Source organism: Piliocolobus tephrosceles, chromosome 15 (assembly GCF_002776525.5).
Source record: "Piliocolobus tephrosceles isolate RC106 chromosome 15, ASM277652v3, whole genome shotgun sequence".
In the NCBI taxonomy this organism is placed as follows: Eukaryota; Metazoa; Chordata; class Mammalia; order Primates; family Cercopithecidae; genus Piliocolobus; species Piliocolobus tephrosceles.
The window spans coordinates 2,117,772-2,137,898 of NC_045448.1; the positions used below are offsets into that span (position 1 = coordinate 2,117,772).

General features: G+C 44.3%; 1 protein-coding gene across 11 annotated transcripts in view; it reads right to left on the minus strand.

Moving 5' to 3' along the window:
* The window catches only part of MYT1L (myelin transcription factor 1 like), a 537,379-nt gene that overhangs the window by 485,576 nt on the left and 31,676 nt on the right, over positions 1–20,127 (minus strand). For all 11 annotated transcript variants that reach the window (XM_023192653.3, XM_023192656.1, XM_023192648.1 and 8 more), the window contains one exon: positions 4,874–4,973. The gene's annotated coding sequence lies outside the window, so the exon portion shown is untranslated. The remainder of the gene's footprint in view (positions 1–4,873; positions 4,974–20,127) is intronic.

Consider the following 20,127-nt stretch of genomic DNA (forward strand, 5'->3'; position numbering starts at 1 on the left):
GAAGGAAGGAAGGAAGGAAGGAAGGAAGGAAGGAAGGAAGGAAGGAAAGAAGGAAGGAAGAAATCAATATTATTCCTCAAATGTCAACCAACACCTGTTCCATACCCAGGCTGCTTTTCCCTCTCAGTTCAACTTTACCTTCAAGTTTATTGGCTGGGTAGTTTTGGATTGAGTGTCAGCCTTCAAGGTATTTCCATTTTGCCATTCCATGTTTATAAGGGTTTTTCATATATACCCTCAAGTGGGCAACACTGCACACTGGGATTTTCTTTCACTAGCTGCTTATAATCAAAGAATGTAAACTAAGAAAGGTAGGAAGCTCTTGTCAGCAGACAGTACTTATGTGATTTATCTATTTAAGAAGCAGGACAAGTACATGGCATAAAGTCAAGGATGGGGTAAGAGGTAAATGCAATGAAAGCTTTGATATAGAAAAATTATCTGGGATTTCAAATAGATGGATATAAGAAGTAGTAAAATCAGGTATTAGAAAATGAGGAAATAAAGAAATAAACAATAAATGTCATCAGTCAGAAAACATTAAAGTAAAAATTAAGAAAACATGTATGAATAACTAAATTCATTTGTGGACTAAAGTAGAAAGTATTAGATTTTCTGAGAAGTTTTTCTTCCTATAAGGAGGATTTCAAGCATATACTATTCCTGCTTATATGGTGTCAAATTAGGTCATTTTAGTGAATCCACCACGAAACACTAGTTAGACATTGCATACATACCCTGGTTGCATGGTTCACAGCTTTATGCATTGTTGATTTGTTGCTATTGCTTTATTTTCTTGCATATCAAAGTTGCTTTGGTAATACGCATCATCTCCAAGACAACCAAGTGAACCAACTCCAAGAAACTATTTGGAGTTAAAAATCTGGAGGAGTAAAGGCGTTCACCTGCCCATTCCATATAAGATAGAAATCAGGAGCTGAGGCTATGGGGTGCCTTTTAAACCAAACTAAACTTCTTCTATCTGCCCTTGTGCACATTATATAATGCTCTGCCTCAGGTCTCTCCTGCTCAAAATGGGGATGATAATGTTTCCTTCCCTAGCGTTATTTTAAGCAGGAAGTCAGGTAACATACATCAACTTCGTAGGACAAGGCTGCAGTGCAGAAGTGTGTGCAGGGTGACCACGCGCGTGCAGCATTGCAGCAGGGTTAGACCCCATCAGGAGGTGGAAAGGAAGCTTCAACCAAACAAATCATAACGTGAGAGGCATCCAGAGCTTTGTGATCTAAAGCCCAGAACCCCAAACACAAAATTTCATCATAAAATATTATAATTTAAGTATCCTCAAAGATTTCTAATTCCTTCATTTAATTGATGAAGTGGCCGAGGTTTAGAGAAGGCTGGTGGCTTGCCCGGGTGCAGCCACAGGGGACACACTAGGTTTTCCATCGTTTGATGTGGGTTGTTTTACGCCAAATGTACACAACCATGGTGATATGGTTTGGCTGTGTCCCCACCCAAATCTCCTCTTGAATTGCAGTTCCCACAATCCCCACATGTCATGGGAGGGACCTGGTGGGAGGTAATTGAATCATGGGGGTGGTTACCCCATGCTGTTCCCATGTTAGTGAGTAAATTCTCATGATATCTGATGGTTTTATTAGGGGCTTTTCCCCCTTTGCTCAGCACTTCTCCTTCCTGTGAAGAAGATACCTTTCTTTGGCTTTGCCTTCTGCCATGACTGTAAGTTTCCTGAGGCCTCCCCAGCCATGCATAACTGTGAGTCAATTAAACCTCTTTTCTTTATAAATTATTGGGTATTTCTTCATGGCAGTGTGAGAATGAACTAATACACGTGGCATGATTTTTCATGTCATAACTAGTAATAGTGTGGGGCAAATGACTTTTGTTTTCTTTTTAATAAAATCGTTGGTAATATGTACAGAAGTGGGAGGAGTAAATGCCTGTGTCTTCCTGATTGATTATAATATTATTTCCAACTAGCATGCAAGTGGTCAACAACTGAGGCCAAAATGTATTGCTTTATAGAGATTTAGCAGACTTATATTATTGATCCAATTTCCTTGAATGGGGTGAACTTGTTAACTTGCATATTTAGAAAAACTATAATCAAATATTGAAAATACTGTCATAGGAAATAGAAATTAGCCCATAGAACCTAGAACATGTTCTGAACATAGTAGATCCTTAACATATATCCATTACATTGAGTTGAATTAGACGTAGTCTGTGTCACTCCACAGGCTGAAAGTAAGAACAACAGGTCCCTGTTATAAAACTGAATAATATTCAAACCCTTGACACAATCCAACAATGGAATGAGTTGCCTTCTTGAGTTGTAAGCTATCCATTCCTGGAAATATTCAAGAAGCAATAAAAAGGCTTCTTTTTAGGGGTAGGTGGCATGGGGCAGAAATGCTTCTGTAGTGCACTCTGGAGTTTAGTATAACGGACACAATCCTAGCTTTCTTTAATGGTAGTGGATCTCGAAATTCTCAGAGTTACACATCAGAAACAGTAATAGTCACTATATCAAATTGCTTATACTGAGATTTCATTTTTAAAGTAAATATATTATAATACTTTTCATACCGTGTATCAGAGACTCAATATAAGTGTGGATTCTGCAACTAAAAGGTGGACTTCTAAAAAGCTGGGTCATGTTCTATCATTTGCATGTCACCACTGCCTCACACAGTGTATTGCACATAGTAGGTACTTCATACATCGATTTTATATACGAACAAAAGAACAAAAAAGTGTCAGATTTTTTAGCTGAGTTTATGAGAATTTAGAAGATATTTTGAAATACACTTTTAGCCTTTACAAAACTAAATTTGTGCTGTGAGATTAGCTTTTTCTTAAGGTTGAATTTATGACACTTCTATGTGTAATGGCAGACCATTCAAACATTGGATGGTTAGCTGTGTTTTCAATAGCAGAGGACATGCAGTGATATGACCACACATAAAATGCAGCAGGATTGTAAAGATATTGCCCTTCTCAAAAGTATCAAAATGTAAATAGTCTTGAATCAAGAAATTCTACTGTGAATTTATCTTAAGAAAATCATTAACAGTGTGAAAGGTTTTAGGTGAAGAATGGTTATTAAAACCATGTTTATAAGGCAAAAGTTTAAAAATCCAACTTATGAAATTACAATAGAGAATTGATGAAGTATATTTCAGTATATCCATAATATTGTAGAATTATGCATATCCATATAATCCATTATTCCATAATCAATTATTATGTATATCCATAATAATAGTAGAATGCTAGACAAGGTGACAGAACAAAATAAGGTAACAGAAAAGTAGTTCTTCAGGCTAGGTGCAGTGGTTCACACCTGTAATCTCAGCACTTTGGGAAACCAAGGCAGGCGGATCACTTGAGGTCAGGAATTTGAGACCAGAATAGAAAAACAGAAAAATTAGCCAGGTGTGGTGGCATGTGCCAGTTGCCCTAGCTACTTGGGAGGCTGAGGCAGGAGAATACCTTGAACCTGGAAGGCAGAGGTTGTGGTGAGCCAAGATTGTGTCACTGCACTCCAGCCTGGGTGACAGAGTCAGACTCCACCCCACCCCCCCAAAAAAAGTAGCTTTTCTTACAGAAAGATACATGTGATGCATAAAGGGAAAAAGGAGTAAAGAACAAATGGTAGTTTGACTCACATTAATTTAAAATCTTATTGAAGACTGTCAAAGAAATCAGTCTTGAATTTTAAATCAACATACTAATGGTGGTTGTCACCGAATTTTTGAATTTCCAGTGCTTTAAAAAATTATGTTATCTATTATTCTAATATTCCAAATTTTCTACAACAGACATACGCTAATTATGTAAAGAAAATAGAAGTTTAAAAACTTGGTCTCTCTGGCAGTTTGATGTTAATGCAAAGAATGACATTGAGAGGATAAGTTGCTAAAGATACTGACACCAAAAGTAAGAGAGCACAGAGATGATGCCTTGAAAAGTATAATTTTTGAACCATTAAAAATTAGTTGTGTAGCAAATAGAGGACATTGGGTCCAACAGATTGGTTTATTTCTCAGTCTTGCTGGAAATTAAATTTGTAGCATTTCTCAATTCCACTCACTCTTAATTGGAAGAGAAAGTGAAGGTCACAGAAGCTGAGAGTCTGCCTCAACGTCCCCAGGCAGTCAGGGCTGCCCAGACCTGGAACCTACACGTGGTCAGTCAATGCCACTCTTTCATGCAGCTGAAAATTTACACAGTTACGTCTAAGATAGATTTCAAATGATTCCCAAAGATGTGCGTCCATGGAAAAAGGAAACTACATCCTCAAAATGGGGCTTTGATTGGAGGTAAGCTCTGAAGTCCGTGCACCTCTGGCTACCCGTCCGACCTCCCTCTGCCTCAGTTTCCTCATGTCTAAAAGGGATGGTGGTAACTTTCTTACAGGGTACTTACTGAAGGGCTTAAGGAGAGCCAACCGTGTCTACAATGTGGCCTCGCTCAGACTCCAGTGAAAGAGTAGGAGTGGGAGGACTTTGAAATTCAGAAAACACCACGTAAGCATAACAAGAGAAGAATTAGGAAATTAAACATAACTATATTTTTTGGATCAAGTTCTCTGCTTGGTTCAGTTCATTTATGAAATATTTAGATTATAGGCAATGCTCTCATCAGTATAAAGATATAAGAAAAAGTAATAGTTGATGTATGAATTTAACAAGTATAGGTAATTGACTAGACAAGGGCATACAACGGAAGCATGTAAGCATTAAAAACAGCAAGAAATAACTGGTACAAAAGAACCCAATTGCCCGAATTCTCTATCAGTCATTGCCTTGTGAGTTCTGTTTGTTTTCAGTTACCTCCTTTACATTCCTAATACAGTGGTAAAGTCCCATTGCAATTCACATACCACACGCTGTGATTCCTCAAATGTCGACGTGGATTGGACAAAGGTCCAGGCAACAGCCGCACACACCTCGTCCTTGGCTACAGCCTCCGCATGACCCGCCCTGCATGTCAGAGAGGAGGAAGAAATGGTAAATGGAACTGAGACTCTTTTCTCTTGAGTTACTGGGAATGGATAGTTTCCCTACATCTTGGGCTAGTCTCATTAAAGTATTGAAGGCCCTACACACACACTGAGCCACACTTGCTGAAATTTATCTAAGGAGTGGCCTTAGATAAATTAGATACACTCCTACTGTTTCTCCTCAAAGTTGTAATTTGTTTTTTGTTTTGAGATGGAGTCTTGCTGTGTCGCCAGGCTGGAGTGGAGTGCCGGCAGCTTGGTTCACTGGAACTTCCGCCTCCCGGATTCAAGTGATTCTCCTGCCTCAGTCTCCCGAGTAGCTGGGACTACGGGCATGGGCCAGCACACCCCGTTAATTTTTTGTATTTTAGTGGAGATGGGATTTCACCATGTGCCATGTTGGCCAGGGGCCAGGGTGGTCTTGATCTCCTGACCTCGTGATCTGCCCACCTCAGCCTCCCAAAGTACTGGGATTACAGGCATCAGCCACCGCACCCAGCCAAAGTTGCACTACTTTTAAAATAAAGGTCTGTCCTTTAATAAAAATGAAAGAACAAGGTCAGTTGTGTGAAACTTGAGAGAGTCCCTAAATCTCCGTCCTCCCTACAAAGACTCCTAACCCAGGGAGATGAGCTGGAGGTGAGCTCCAGGCCCAAAAGGCTGCTTGTCAGGCAGTGATTGAAGTTGTAAGAGAAGGTTCTGGACTTAGGGGTGCACTGCGAATTGCATTATGGCAATGTATGCAAGTTCAATAAGGACCTCACACACAGCCTGCCTATCTAAGGCCGTATCAGGACTAATGCCACAATGAAAAATAATAGGTGTTTAAAAAATAGAAGTAAAGAACCATGCGCAGACCAGGAAGTTCCCCGTATTTCCTATTTTCTAGGTTCACATGGAAAACTGGGGTGGTGGAAGAAAAGGACAATAATTCCTTTGGAACATTAATTCAACTTTTTCTACCCACTAACCATATTCGTTCCAATTTTAGCAGTTCTGTGGGAGGAAAAATGAAACATGAAATTCTTCTATGCTTTCAACTTTGCATATTTCTTTACCTCTACCTGGAATGCCCTCCCCTTTCTGGGTCTTCCCAATCCTGCCTAGAAGCCATACTTTCTATTTTGTGACATGTTCCTGGTGAGAGAGGAGCAGGGATCTTCATGGTAAGATCAGCACACATGTCAGTCACTCCCATTACCGACTAGCTGAGAAGCTACACGCTAGGTCAGACACTGCAGCTTCAGTACCTCTCTTAATCCTCAAAGTTAGCATTATTATTTCCCTGCACGTCGGTTCAAGATGCTGCCTAACTCCTGGAGACACAGAGCTAGAGCATGCCTAGCAGGGGTTCAAAACCAGCTCTTCCCAACTCAAGGGTGCTTTCTGCTGCTCCAGGCTGACCTCCAGTTTCTCAGACCCCTCCAATACTCCAATTCTTTGTTCTTTCTTCATTCTCCTTCTTTTTTTTTTTTTTTTTAAGATGGACTCTCACTCTGTCAACCAGGCTGGAGTGCAGTGGGGTGATCTCATCTCACTGCAACCTCCGCCTCCCAGATTCGAGTGATACTCCTGCCTCAGCCTCATGAGTAGCTGGGACTACAGGCACATGCCACCACATCTGGCTAATTTTTGTATTTTTAGTAGAGATGGGGTTTCACCATGTTGGTCAGGCTGGTCTCGAACTCCTGACCTCGTGATCCACCCACCTCGACCTCCCAAAGTGCTGGGATTACAGGTGTGGGACTACTGTGCCTGGCCTGTTCTTCATTCTTCTAAAAGGAAACATTTAGCATTTGTGACGTGCTTTGGCTCACACACAGAAACTTTCTCTTTTGCAGATAGAATTGATGACTCTCCCAGGACAATGTCATTCATTACTAAAATGTGGAGAGCATCTTAGATCATTTAAAATCAAATGAAATATATGTACGCTTTTAAAAGAAGTAATGCAGATATCAAGTTTCCAATGATTTCTAACAAATTGAAAAAAATAAAACCTAGAACCCATTAGAAAACTTTTATGAGAATGTCTGGTCTTGGGATTTTACTTTACGACTGAAAATGACAATAAATTTAGTTTCTACTCAGGTTAAAGTGTGCTTGCCTATTGTGAGTCAAGAATAAATGGTCTAATGGGTTTAAGTGGCCCCACATAGTTTGCTACGCTTGGGCACAGCAGGAGAGATCATCTGTGGCCAAGAGTGCCAGCAACACATCTACCTAAAGTGCCAGGCATTGGCTTTGGAGAACTATGCCAGGCCATAGCAGGCTTCCCTCCCCACCCACCTGCACTTGGAAGGCCACCTGCAGAAGGCAGGAAGGGTGCACAAAATCCCGAAGGCAGGGAGTGGAAGAGACTTAGTGTCAAAGCAATGTCACTAAGTTCTATTTCCCATTCTGTTATCATTACCTAAGAGAGGGAGACACAGATACACACACACACACACACACACACACAGACAGACACACACACATACACACACACACACACATAGATTTCATCTAAAATTGCCATTACTTTGAGGCCAAGGCGGGCGGATCACCTGAGGTCGGGAGTTTGAGACCAGCCTGACCAACATGGAGAAACCCTGTCTCTACTAAAAATGGAAAATGAACCAGGCATGGTGGCGCAAGCTTGTGATCCCAGCTACTCCGGATGCTGAGGCAGGAGAATCGCTTGAACCTGGGAGGCAGAGGTTGCAGTGAGCGGAGATTGCGCCTTTGCACTCCAACCTGGGCAACAAGAGCGAAACTCCATCTAAAAAAAAGAAGAAGAAAACAAAAACAAAAACAAAAACATCCTTTTTAAAAATTCAGATAATCCTCAAGTAGCTTATAAGACTTTAGGTATTAAATTTTTAAGTGTTGAAAAAATTGACTGTACAAAGTTATTTAACATCAGGACCATCATCTTTTTAACATTTTGTTAAGCATCACCAGCATTCTGGTGCAAAATTCTGGACGTAAGACCTGTTCAAATGCTCCAAAGTAAGTGATTTACAGAAAATTAACTAGCATGAGTCAGTCCCAGTGTTTTTTAAAAAATAAATCATTGAAAAAATATAAATACTGTGTTTACTGAAGATGGGAAAGTGGCAATTTCAGGAGCACAGAGTGACTTTCTCATTTGCAAAATGAGGATAATGGATTAGATCATCTTTAAGAGTCTCCTTTTGACCTCTGAAATCCAGCTTTATTTCTCAGTAAGAGCTTGGTCTTTTAAATTCATATGGATATTCTAGTTAATTAATAGTTTTTTCACATAGTCTTTTAGACGAAGTTGTAGTTATTTCTGTGTGGATATTACCACGTTTTTGGCAGAAGAGAAGCACTCGCCTTTCCATGGAAATTGTAATAGCAATGAAACTCAAACTCTATTAAGCCCGACTAACTGTACAGCTCAGTCTGAAACTTGGAATTTAACCTACTGGAGATTTAAATAGAGTAATAGCTAAACACAAGGGCTGACATTAAGAACTCTCTGGTGGGGTGTACAGATCATTCTAGAATATTTACTCACCCCCTTTTTTGGCTTCTTCAAACAGACATCAGATTTATCCCTAGATAGATCATCTGGTCTCATTTGCTGACACCCTATAGTTCATTTCTAGAGACAGGGAAGATATATTTATAAGGACCTAAACATACAGACTATGTGCTAAGTACTAAATATGAATTGTCATTTAATTCTCATGACCAGGTAGATACATGACAACATCAGTTTCACAGATCACAGAAATGAGGCCCTGGGAAGGTACATCACTGGCCTAACATCACCTAGTTTGTCAATAGTAGGGTTTGATTGGAATCCTGACCATCTAATTTCTCAGCAAGCACTCTTAAAATACCACACTCAAACCTCAATGCAATTAAAATGACCTTTTAAAAAATTAGATCATCATATGCCCAGACAGAGCAAAGTATTGGGAAGAATTAAGCAAAGTGTTTCTTATTATCTGGGTCCTCCACACCCATGAGAAGAGCAGGGCGTGCACCAGCCTTATGTGCAGTTTACCTGGGAAATGTGTCGTAAACGTAAAATACACACAAGATTTGATCACAGCATGAAAACAATGTAAAACATCTCATTAATCATTATGTATTGATTGCTTGTTGATATTATAATATTTAGGTTAGATAGCTATATTATTAAAATTAATTCCATCTGGTTCTTTAAATTATGTTTAACATTTACTGGAAAATGTAATATCACATATGTAATTCTTCCACTTGCATTATATTTATACTAGACAGTGCTGATCTAGAGTATCAGTTATCAGGTTAATTTTACAATGAGTTACACTTTGGATTTTTATCAGACTAGAGCCACATACACATGTTCAGCCTGAACACCTCCTTGCTAGAGAACAATATAACCCATTCAATTCAGTCTCAGGAATGCCAGGCTTATATTCTTCGATAGCTTCTTAACTCAAAGCTACTTAATAATAAAAGTTATTTTCTCCAAGATAATTATCGTTTTAAAAATGTTCTACCCTTCAATATAAGCCACAGGCTTGCATATTAAGTAGCTTTTCTCCAGGCTTCTGTGGCTCATGATGTCAGCGGTAGGTCAAGATTCCTTATCACCAAACAGAGCCCATGATGACACTTGTCTGGGCAGACAGAAATTTCTGCTGACGGCAGAGTAAGACTGAAGACCGCAGAGGGTGGTGCCTGTCTCTTCACCTTGAGAAAATCCCAATAGGTGGCCTTGTCTGGCTAAGGTGGGACTATCCTCTATTAATCACACTGCCATATACTTTGAAGCTTTATTGCATGTTGGCCAAAAAGCTTTATTTAAATGCACTCAAGCTTACTTATTTACAATTTTTAGGCTTTTACTATTTTACCCCATACTTCAAGCATGGTAGTAGTATAGTGGTTCATACTCTTAATTAAAAACAATTTTTAATTAGCTGATTATCATTTTTCAGGCCTGTCTAGTTTCATATAGTGAGCTAATTTTTACAAATATCTTATAGAAAAGTTGGGCTTACATAAAAAATCTGCAAATATGTAAGCATAAAGCAACAGCCTATGGTAACAATAATGGAAAATCATGACAACCTGCCAATTGCTGTGTTAACTTGAACAGTCTTCCTTCCATATGACTGAAATAAGAAGAGCCCTTGTACCACTGCTTGATGTTCTGCAAACAAATGTAACTCCCCCTCACTGGTACCACCCGTGGAATAAAAACAGGCTAAGTGGAATAGAACCAAAATCCTCTTTAAATGGGGTGAGTGCATGACTGATACTTTAAAGCATTTGATATCTGAGACATTAGGTGAGTTTCTTAGTATTGTCTGAAGAGATTATTTTAAGTGATTTAGATGTGGATCCAATTAATAGCCACAGTCAGAAATCCCCAAACTCCAGCTCACCTGTGTCACGGTATAAACAGGACTTCACTTCAGCCCTGACAGCAAGGGCAGGTTCCCGGGAGGCAGATCCCAGGAGGTGGAGGAAGAAGAGGAGTGTGTGCTGAGAGGAGATGTGCTCCCTGGGGAGGACCTCCCCATGGCAGGGCTGGGATCCCCAGTGGGAGTCCCGGTATTTACGTTCCGACACTGGCCTTGGCAACTCGGCATCACAACGCTGCCACACGAGCTCATGATGTCAGCCACACAGCCACAAATTGCAGGACACGGGCAGAGAAGCCATAGAGAAAGTCAGAATTTCTAGTTTCAAGTCTAGAACCTTGTCTTGGAACTGTGCTCTGTATATCTGAGGGCCCCATGGTCACCCTCAGCCTCTGATGGAGCAAGTGTTTATCTGCAAGGAGAGGGAGCTGGAAAAGGCCCAGAGCCCTGGCTTCTACTTCCAGCTGAGGAGCGAGGCCTTTGTCTGCTTTCGTTTCTAAAAAGGTTCTTTATTTGGGCAAGTCTGAAGTCGCTGGGTGACCTCATCTCGAAGGCTAGGGTGCTTTATCACATGCTGTGTAGTAGCAAGAACATGTTACACTCATGCAGTTTGTATAATTAAAGGACTTACATTTTAAGGAAATACAACACTGGTGTGTTTATCACATGCTATGTAATAGCAAGAACATGTTACACTCATGCAGTCTGTATAATTAAAGGACTTACATTTTAAGGAAATACAACACTGGTGTGGGCATAAAGATAACAATGAAGAGAGTCATTAAAACGTAATTGCACATCACATGTGCCAACCAAGTGGAAAAACTACAGGCTAAAACGACAGCATTTTGTTAGCGTCCATGCTCCCAGTCCACACACACCCACATGCTCTGACATAGAGGCAGGAAAAGAACATGGTTTAAAGATGCGGTTCCTGGACCTGGCTGCACATTCCAATTACCTGGGGCCTCTGAAAAAGCACTGACCCCTGCCTGCAGACACACTGATCCAGTGGGTCTGGGGTGAGGCCCAGGCATCAGTAGTTTTTTGAAGGCCCCCCTTCAGGTGATCCTGATGTGCAGCCAGGGCTGAGAAACACTGGCTCAAAAGAAATGCCCAGAACTAGCAAAAGAATGTCCAGATTTAAATTACTATTCTGCTAGTTCTTACCTGTATGAACTTCACAGCACAACCACTTCCTCCATTAGAGAAAGAGGAAAAAGATAAAACATTGACAACACCAGCCCACTCGCCTTCTAGGGCCGTTATAAAAATCAATTTAGATTATGTAAGGAGAAGGCTAGGCAAAAAATGAAACTCAGTACAAATTATGCTTTTACTTAAGGAAGAACCCAGAGCAACATGAAACTCTCCTAGGCTGAGAACCCTGAGACAAGGCATAGAAGCAGGGTAAGAAGCAAGAATGATGAAAAAAATCAGAAAAAAAGGGTTGTGATTCTGGGTTTTAGCTACACGGCCACGGTACAGCCTTCCTGCCTCCTGACTATGAAATCAGTGATTTGTGATTTGAGCTTAAATCTCTGTATCATATAAAATGAAAATGTTCTGGGTTCAGGACAATTAGCTAGATAAGCCCATGATTTTACAGGTTGGAGCTGGAACTGAAGCCCCATGCCCATGACATCAGAAGAAGATTTAATCGAGAGGCCTTTACTCCCCGCGGAAATGGAAGAGCTGACTCTTGGGGATAGAAGGCAGGAGACTGGCCAACAGGAAAGTGTTCAGGTCTTTGTCCTGAAGAAGCTCATCACACAAACTGGAAGGTGAAAATCAAAAGCGACGTATTTGCTAATGGGACACACAAGAGGAAGCTGCTCCGTTCTGAGGAGACGGGGTGCGTGATGGGTTCTGAGTCCCGGTGCCCCGGCCTGTGTGGAAGGTCCGGTTCTGCACAGCCGAGGCTGGGTGCCGTTGCAGGTGGACAGCAGCCTCCATTGCCACGTGTAGCCGCCGAGCCAGCCTGGTTCCCCGACCCACACACCCTGTGTCCCCAGGCACCAGCTCTTGTACTAGAAGAGCCCACATGACCAGGTCTGAAAAGAATCTAAAAGTCACTGTCTCACAGAGTATTTGATAATTTTTAGTATTTCTATTTGCAGCCTAGCTTTCTCCGGAGCATCTCACGAGATGTGAGAGTGTGATTCTAAGAGTGCAGAGGAGGGCTTGATAGCCCGCAGGTGCAGGGCGGGGCGGGTGGCTGTGCCCAGGGGCTGAAAGGAGCGGGTGGGGCTGCCCATCCAGGGTCCTGCTCTCTGAGCCCAGGCCTCAGCTGTGTGGGCTCTGCTTCCCTCTGTTGGTGTGCAATGGGAAGGAATCTTCCCAGGCAAAAGGGGCAGAGAGCAGGGCAGGTGGAAGCTCTGCTGTCCTCAGATGTGAGAATTCCTGCAGAGTGACTGGGGGCAGGTGCAGGGGCCTGCAGCTCTGGGGATGGTGGCTTAGGAAAGACTGAAGACTGCCCTGCACAGCCCCCCCTGAAGCTGAGTCGGCGCTGCACAGGCTGGCCTGCTGCCTCCTTGGTTTGGGATAAAAATTCTACTCCCAAACCTTACATGAAAACAAACCTGAAACTGGAGAAAAAGTCCTTGTGAAATGCACAAAAGACTTAACGCTTGGCTATGGAAAGAAATGTTGGGAAAATTCCCCACTTTGATTTCCTTTGCTATTTTTTATTTTCTTGTGGATGTAAGGACTCCATGTTGCCCTCAGCAGTGACACGGTTTCTGGACCGGACACTGCAAACCCAGAGGCGGTTCGTCAGCACGCGGTTACAGCCTCCCAACCCTGTCGGGGCTCAGCTTGGGGCCCTGCCAGGACAGGTGCACAGACATAGCCGTCTGTGTGGCCCTCATGGTCCCAGCCTTGGGAAGCCACATTGAGAACACTGTGCTCAAGTCACACAGAGAGCAAAGTTTATGTTTGTAAATTTAAAAAAGACAAAGTGGTTCTACATCCCGATATCACAAGCAAGTTTGCTTCCACGAAATCAGACGTATTGGATAAATTGTATCTGACAGACTATTCTCCCTAGTTTATTTTAACCCCAAGAGTGTACACAGAGCAATCAGAAAGACATTTGGGATAAGGAGAGTGGGATAGGAAAGGAGCGGATCTGTGGAAATTGGTGAGATAGGGAACCAGGGCACGCTCTCCCTGAAACACACTCTGCAAAAGAACATTTTCCTCTGTCTTGCATGTTTCTGTTTCATTTGCAAATTCTGCTTACAGAGTAAATCTGAAGTCATAGAGGCAGGATCAAGAAGATAGAGGCTCTAGATTTGGGTCCAAGACAGCCACCCTGGAGGCATCCGGAGCTGGAGGATCCCAGCTTAGCAGCTCCAGGAGCCAGAGGACCCCAGCTTAGTGGTTCCGGGAGGTGAAGCCTCAAAAACGCCATTGACATCAGGTGCCACTGGCCTCATGGGGCATTTATTATGGCAGCTGTGTCCGTCTTCTCTGTCATCCAAAGGGCCGAGGAACAAGAAAAAGAACAAGAACGGCACCGAGGAGGGAAAGAAAATACCTGTGTATTCTTAGGAAGAAAATACCTGTGTATTCTTAGGGGAGCCTGCCAAGTGCACTAAGGAAAAAGGAAGGGTGAGGGTTTCTGAGCTCTGTCCCCAGCGCTCAGGTACTGCAGATAGAGGACCTCATTCCCCATTCCCCCACAGACTGTGCTCCTGTGAGGACAGAGCGCCCTCGGTTAGAGGCAGGTCTGCAGGAGCAGGGCATGGAGGGTGACAGTGAGCACTGCTCCTACACAGGTGGAGCTGGGCTTCCTTCGGAGCTAAGGAGGTGGAGCTTAGGAGGACGAAGCCTTCCAGGTGAGGGGCCTGAGGGGGTCCCCGGGGAACAAAACACACCCTCGAGGAAGTAGTAACTGGTATAAGATGGTGTGTCTCTGTCCCTTAGGTGGGCAGGGCCAAAGCTTCTGCCTGAGGCTGCCCTGGCCCTTCCGGGAAGCATCTGCCCCTCGGCCTGGGGCAGGAGGTGGACACCAACCCCCAGGCACAAGACCGGCCCCCTCCCTCCTTCCGGCTCCTCTGGAGTCAGACAGTTTTGAAATGCACAAAGCAGAAGGAAAGATGTGGGACGAGATCCTTGGAAGGAACTCAGGCTTGTTCATGCCCAGTTCCAAGAATGCCAGCCTGCTCCGTGCTTGGCATGCCTCTGAGGGATGCTTCTGGATAGCATCGGCCATGGGAAGGCAATGGTCACCAGCATGGGGGGCAGGACAGGGCCCCCCGCTTTCAGTGTAATTGGATGGTTATGCTTTAAAAAGTAGTGGCAAGAATACAGAAAAGAGTAAAGAGGAAGAGAGAGAAAAAAAAAAAAAACCAATCTGGGTTCTATAAGATATCTTCTTCTGTCAGTGGAAAATATTAAATTGTAGTGACAGCTCAGACCCTGAGGAATGAGGAAGAAGAGAACGGCCGAGAGACAAGCATGGTTGGGCACAGGTGACAGTGAGCGACTCACGGGTGGTGCCCCAGTCACTTGACTAGACTTAGAAAGCAACTGGCCATCCGAGGGGAGCCCTGTGATAAGGGGAGCCCCTGGCGTCCTCTCAGCTTATGCCAGGCCCCCAGCAAAACAAAAGCCTGGTTGTCCTTGTTGCATATCTTAGGATGGTTTCAATTTAGAAAGAATGGGGGAAGAGAGTTGGCAGGGACCGAGATCAGATGAATTTTGACTTGAGCTCAGCACAGCATCACCCAGAAGCCGCGTCTGATGCCCGTGCCCGATGCAGTTCATCTGAGGCCAGGCAGCCCAGCAAGGCTCAGCTGAAGCCACTGAACACATGCTGGAGACTGCATTGCCATTCGAGACGTGAACGGAAGGAGGAAAGAGAAGGGAGATGGCGAAGTCGAAATTACCTCATTCTACACGAGACCAAAACCAAGTTAAATCTGCTTCACTTTCTGCCTGTTCTTTTTCCTGGGGAGGCTGAGGGTATCTAAGTCACATGTCACTAGGAATAAACATTCAGCCCATTAATACTCAAGTGTCATCTGATGCTCATTTTACTGTTTATCTTGTAGAAGAAATCAATTATTAAGTATCTGTTGAAAGCAATCGTGTGTGCAAAGCCTTGGGCAGGGTACTGCAGAAGACATTATATTACATTATATTATACAATAGTCCCTGTCCTCAAGAAGCTAACATTCCGGACAGAGAAGCATTCAGTGTGCATAAATGAGATCAATAACGTGCACTTAAAAGTGATGTTCTTTGTTTTAGGTGATGATCTCCCCTTCAATCTAGGTATTCAGGCAGAGACCGGATCAGCAGGTGAACACCAGGAAAGATTTCCGGAGAATCCCTGAATTAGGAGAGATGCTGGATGGTGTGAAATCTATGATCCGTCTTTTCCTGATCATAGTCTGTGATACTGAAGCGTGCTGAGGCTTCGGAGCAGATGTGATAGGAGCTCAGGAAAGAGGAAGCTGAGACAGAGGAGCCAGGAGCAGAGCTCTGAAGCCCGAGTATGATCCGGTGGGAAGAGATGGATGAGGAAGGGCATTCCATGCAGAGGAAACTGCTCTCATGCTGCATTGAAGCCAGGGACACGGGACAAGGGCAATACACCAGGAACAAGAGGTCTCCTGAGAACCATTTCCTCTGCTGGGTGCTGTCCACTCAGTAAATGCTATGCTGTGAAGCCACAGAGCCGGACAGCTTCTTCTGCCACCCAGCTGTTGCAAGAGATTCTCCCTGAGCATCAGCGCCTTGCATTGTGGGGGACGGAAAACCTACCCAAAGGCAATGTGGAGAGTGTGGTGGTGGGGTGGGGGTGCGGGGGGCAGAGAGGTGCAGAGAGAGAGGGACAGAGACAGAGAGAGAGACAGAGGACACACAGAGAGAGAGGGGATGGGAGGTAGCAGAGAGAGACACAGGGAGAGAGGCAGGGGAATAAAGGCAGAGAAAGAAAGAGAACAAAAAAGCTAGAGAGAGAGAGGTTGGGGAGGGGGGGAGGAGAGAGAGGCAGAGAAAGAGAGAGAATAATAAAGCCAGAGAGAGAGATTCCAAAGGCTGGCAACCCAAATACATACAATCAAGCAACTCAAAAGCAGAGTTACATTTTAAAAACTCAGCAGGATAAATATAGAAAATATAGACAATTTTATTCTATTTTTCAAGGAGGTGCCTATAAACCAAGCCAGAGCCAGTCAAATGGAAACCCTGGGTGGTTGAGAAGCTTTGCTATAAAAGTCACCTGAGGAGCAGCTGAACTTCCTCCTGTCACTGCTCCTGAAACAAAAGCTATTTAAGAGGCAAGAGGAAAGAGTGCCTTTTAAAACAAGTGGAAGAAGAAATTGATTCCAAAGAGGCTGATTCTCTATTAAACAATGCTTGGCCTTCTTGGTAAAGTGTCACTAGTCCCATTTAGATCATTTTTTTCTAGGAGAAAAAAAGTGATTCACAGGGACAACTATTTCCATTTCGAAGGTTTTCCTTTTATTCAAGAAATTAAAAATCATAAACAGAAGCTTTGTAATTAATATCGAGATATTTTTGTGTATGGGCATGGTATATGCTTTTTATTTCCATCTTAGTATTTCAGCAGTGGAGCAGATGTTTTGTTTTTTTCTACAAATGCTGTCTGGCTAATGTCATTAACTCCCGGAGAAGACAGAGGGGGAGAGTGAGAAAGGGGTGTGTGGGACTCTGTCCGTGGTACCTCGGGTCAGTGGGGACACAGGGAGGAGAGACACTTCAGGAGCGGGTGCTGCCTCCTGCTGCCCCAGGGCACCATGCATCCCTCTAGTGAAGAGAAGCTGGTGGGCAGCCTTAGCCTGGAGACACCACACAGCACGCTGCGTCAGGAGCAAGCCTTGCCTCTTTGTGGCAGGTCATCACCGGGCCTCACCAGTGTGTGCAGGGCTGGCCAGCACCCCAGAGGCTCCTCATCGCAACGCCCCTGGTGCACAGAAAACAAATGATGCTTGCTTTAGTCCCAGGGCAGTGCCAACAGCAGCTGGGCCAACACCTCCTTCCCAGGTTTCTCTGCAGGAAGCTGGAGGATCTTTTGGGGCCAATTGGAACCACCTGCCTTCTCAGGTGTCTCTGCAGGAAGCCAGGGACCCTTCAGGGCCAACTGGAACCACCTGCAATGTCCCTGATTCAAGGCAGGGTCAGTAACAACGCAAGTATCAGGGGACCTCCCGTCTTAGCGACGTAGAATGCACACAACCCTTACCCATGGCTCCGCTCTGAGTCTCTGCTTCCAAGGCTTCTCAGTGAAGTCGTGACCGTTGGAGGTTTTGAAAATGATTTCTGATCTGAGTCGTTTCTTCCTGCTCAGCTCAAGTAGAAGCATCACGAAATTGCATTTGAACATTCCTAACCACAGGATGGCATGACGGGGGACTGTGTGTGGGGCGGAAGTTCAAGTGGATGAGACACCTGCACAGGGGCGTAAGCCAGGCCCATCCCAGGCCCACCAGGAGGAGGCCCTGGGGTTAGGGCTTCGAAATTCAGCAGAAATCTGCTATTACCAGTACACAAGATTCCCACCAAATACAGGCTATTCTGCAGATGGATCATGGAGTTCATACTTATTTCTCCCCAGAGACAGGTTTTAAGATTCCTACCATTCCAATGCTTCACGCCTGTCTCCACTCTCCCCTTGGCCGTGCCAACAGCTGCATGTGCCACTCATGATGCTCAAAGGCATTCACCCCAGAAGGTTCCAGGGACTGCTCAAGGAAGAACAAATGTGTCCTTTCTACAGCACGAAGCATTGCCCTCCTCCTCCTGCTCTCCCAAGGAGGGAAGACGGCCAGGAAAATAAAGGGAATGTCTTTGGAAGCCATCTGAGGAAAGAAACAGGGGCTCCAAATTTTGGTGAAGCAAAACCACTCTGCTCTCTCCCTCTCCGCCACAAAAAGGGATATTGAGGATGCCTGTGCCCTTCATTCTCGCTCACATCCGCTTCATTCTCTGCGTCCGCACCACTTAGTTACGCAACGAGGACCAGCTTCACAGCTGGGGTTAATTCTAGCAGGAAACTAGAAGCAAACATCCACAAAACATCCTTAACTTGCTCACCCCCTAGTGCCCTAACGCAGCTCGGCTGTGAGGACCAGTTTGTTCTCTGATTAAGCCTGGCTTTTAATTTGGGGCTGAAATAAACACAGAAACACTTGATTTGCAAACCACTGGCACAAACACATTTCCCAGGAGCCTCAATCCTGGGCCTCTGAGGACCATATACGTGGGAGATTCTGGGAGGATTTGGACCTGATACTCAGGATCATATCCTTCCTGAAGAGACATGATAGAAAAACAAAAACTTAAACAGTGAAAACTTATGTGATAAGCAATGCGACGAGAGACCATTCAATGAAGCCTCAAGTCTGAACATCCTTCTGGCGTGGATCTGTCAGGGAAATATTCCAGCACGAGGAATGTTTTAGTTTAACAAATGGCTTTACAATAATAATCTACCAGATGCCATGAAGAAGCAGGCCACAACAGCACAAACTTTTATAAATTTTCGTTCAAAGGGAACTTTTCTCTGATAACATAAATACGTAATGTGACAAATAATACCTTGAAAAACAGATACCTGAGATTCTGTTATCCATATGCACACACCTGAGTTCTGGGAGGAGTAAAATAAGATAATCCGTGTTCAGGGAAACATGAGCTTCCACAAGTCCCTGTGCCACCAGCAGCTTCCTGGTCCCAGTGTCAAGAAGCACAAGACACTGCATGTTCTCGTGGGAGGCGGCAGCCTCACTGAAGTTAGCCAGAGCTGCCACATGCCCTGCAGTGCACGGGAACCGTCCTCTCACTCTCTCCACGGTAACTCTGTGTTTATTTATTTTATTATTATTATTTTTTTGAGACGGAGTCTTGCTGTGTCCCCAGGCTAGAGTGCAGTGGCACGATCTCGGCTCACTGCAACATCTGCCTCCCAGGTTCAAGTGATTCTCCTGCCTCAGCTTCCCGAGTAGCTGGGATTACAGGCGCCTACCACCATGCCTGGCTAATTTTTTGCATTTTTAGTAGAGATAGAGTTTCACCATGTTAGCCAGGATAGTCTTGATCTCCTGACCTCATGATCCAACCGCCTCGGCCTCCCAAAGTGCTGGGATTACAGGTGTGATCCACTGTGCCTGGCCAACTCTGTGTTTATTAAACAGGGGCATGACTTGTTCATGAAAGCAAAAGGCTTGGGTTCCTCTCCAGGGGTTTGGCACTAAGAATTTCTCTAAGACGGAGCACCCATCAATGTGTGGAGATCCTGACTCTACCTGACAGCAGCCTGGGCCATGATCTCCCTCAGATGCATCGTGGCCCATGTGAGCCACCAGTAGTGACCCGTGTCGGAGGCCACTGGAGAGCCCCATGGATGCCTGTGGACCGGCAAGCCAGTACTCCAGTTTGAACTGGTGTGGGCAGGAGGCCATGGTTGTGACTAGGAAGCCTGAGTGTGCACCAGTCAGTTCAGGATGGTGATGTGTGCGGGCAGGGGTGGGAGTTGGGACTCGTGTTTGGAAAGGAAGGTTTGCTCCTTCACTCAAGATACGCAGCTAGAGGATGCTGCCATTCTTACAGCCTTTCTCAGCGCTTACTAGTGTGAGACCCTCCTGGATGTCTTTCTAGTGAAATCGCAAGTATTCAGGACATTGCAAACCTCGAGCATCTGAACTATTAATCCCGTGTTTTTCTTCAGCTCTGCTTAGTGCTGACTGATCCATCCTTAAAAATGTCAGAGAGACTCTTACTCACAAAGGA